This window comes from Coenobita brevimanus, chromosome 18, assembly GCF_032717465.1.
Source record: "Coenobita brevimanus isolate Jiangsu-jjx chromosome 18, ASM3271746v2, whole genome shotgun sequence".
NCBI lineage: Eukaryota > Metazoa > Arthropoda > Malacostraca > Decapoda > Coenobitidae > Coenobita > Coenobita brevimanus.
Window position 1 is genome coordinate 40,088,394 of NC_136971.1, and position 2,600 is coordinate 40,090,993.

Genomic DNA, 2,600 nt, shown 5'->3' on the forward strand with positions numbered 1-2,600 from the left:
TGGTTTGGACCTAAACCTGTCAGTATGGTGATGGTGTATTTTTTATTTTGACAATTTCTTCTGACAGTTATACTGAACTGAGACAAACTTCTTTTAGCCAAGATGCTGCTGGTACAGTACTCTCTTCAAAGTAAATTACTGTTAATATAAATTGTCTGTGGATAAAGAAAACTGATATTTTAAAGACATCATATTGAAAGGATCAGGATTAATGTTTTATTGGTACCCACATAATGAACAATTTTTTATCAACTGATCTTAGGATTGAAACTTCTTTACTGGTAACTTTTCAGTAACAGTTGTCAGTACTCTTCCTCCCTGTGCCAGCCTCTTCCTCTTCCTCCTCTTCTCTCTCTCTTCCCTCAGTGTTAGTAATTGCCTTCTCCTTTCTCTTTCAGTGCCAGTCCCTTTCTCCCCCCCCCCACCCTCTATCTGTCAGAGAGATTTTTTCTCCCCCCCCTCTTTCTCTCTCCCTCTCTCTCATTTGCAGCCTTCTTGTCCTCCCCCTCCTTTCTCAGTGCACTTCCCTTATGCCTCACTCCTTTCCCAGTGCACTTCCCTTACACTTTGCCCCTTCCTCAGTGCACTTCCCTTACTCTTCACTCCCTCCTTTCTCAGTGCCCTTCCCTTACACCTCCTGCTCCCTCCCCCCTTCTCACTTGTAGCCTCCTGCTCCTCCTCCCCCTTATTTCATAGTGCCCATATCTCTCTCTGTCTCTGCCAGCTCCTTATTCCTCCTCCTCCTCTCCATCTCTGTGCCAGTCTCTTCCTCCTCAGTTCTGTGTGTACCAGTTCAGTCCTCCTCCTCCTTTCTTTCTATCACATTGCCATCCCCTTCTTCCTCAATTATTCTCCTCTCTCAATGCCAGCTCCCCCCCCCTCCTTTTCTCATAGTGCCACCCTCTTCCTCCACTTCATCTTCATTCTCGTCATCTTCTCTCTCAGTTCCTGCCTCCTCCTCCTCCTCCGTCACTGCCAACACTTTCCTTAATCAAGAAGGAGCAATTGGTCACTTGCCTCATAATCCAGCCTGGACTAAGCTGTGTAGACCCAGGCACCTGTGCTGCTGGTGGGACACTGAAGGGTTGTGTAATGGTTGGAGGATTGATTTTTAACAGTTTTATTATTTCATTTTTAACCAGTTTTGTTCTGAAAGTTATCCTGCCAACCAGAGTTAACCATTTGATGCCATTCACAACAGAGGTGCAAAGACAAGTGATCAGCTACGTTAAGGGTGAGACAGACTGCCAGTTGACACCTAAGTGTGCCTTCATACTCACCCTTCTTGATACCCAAGGTAATTAATATATTGAAGGTTAGTTGTTTTTATTTTAAGTAAAATACATTTTATGTCCAGTTGATTAAAAATTATTCCTTCTTTATCATTTGTCTTGTTTGTGAAAGTTGTAACATTGGTGGTAATGGTGGTTGTACAATACCTTATTTATCATAAAATAATAATTATAATATAATAGTGGAAGGTGAGGGTGGTCATCCTCTCTCTCTTCCCCCTTTTTCTCTGTCCTAACCCCTTCCCCCACCTCCCACTTGATAGTGACCCTCTCTCTTCCCCCATGCAGTGTAGTGCCTCCCCCCTCCTCTCTGCTCTGCTTGATGTAGTCCCCTCCTCCCCCCTTTTGATGTAGTCCCCATCTCCCCCTCTCCTTGATGCTGTTCCCATCCTTACCCCCCCCCCCTCTGTCTACTTGTAGTCCCCATCCCTCCTCTCTCAACTTGATGTCCCCATCCTCCCCTGTCTCCTTGATGTATTCTCTCTCTCTCTCTCTCTCTCTCTCTCTCTCTCTCTCTCTCTCTCTCTCTCTCTCTCTCTCTCTCTCTCTCTCTCTCTCTCTCTCTCTCTCTCTCTCTCTCTCTCTCTCTCTCATGTAGTTCCCCTGAGTGACAAGTGAAATGGTGTGCTATACACCATGTCATTTGCTATGGTGGGTGGTGGTTTAGTGGGTTAAGGTGGTCCAGCTGGATGGACACTGTAAGGGTTACATCTGAGGGGTGGGCAAGTGAGGCTGGTAACCGTTGCCTCGTTGGCACTGAGTACCTCCAGCTGCCTGTGTAGAGAACAAAATGGCATTAGATGTTGTATTAATGTAACTTTTAGATCCAAATTCTCACCAACTAAGGAAGTTGCCTGGCGTCTTTTCCTTAGCTAATTATTTTTGGATAGAGCTGGTTACTATCAGTTTGTATGATGTGTCATGTATGCTGAGTATGGAGGTGTTGTAATAATTTAAATGACACAAGAGGATAGTAAGGCATAATAGCAGAATAATCACTTAAGAAAGATATTAGGAAGTTTCTTCAACTGAGGAGATTATGGGCCTTAGTCAACCCCCCTCCCCCAATAATTTTTTTTAGTTAGGGTTGAGATGATTACTATTATTGTTTTTTCATCCTCACTACCCATTACTATTATTGTTTTTTCATCCTCACTACCCATTACTATAATTGTTTTTTCATCCTCACTACCCATTACTATTATTGTTTTTTCATCCTCACTACCCATTACTATTATTGTTTTTTCATCCTCACTACCCATTACTATTATTGTTTTTTCATCCTCACTACCCATTACTATTATTGTT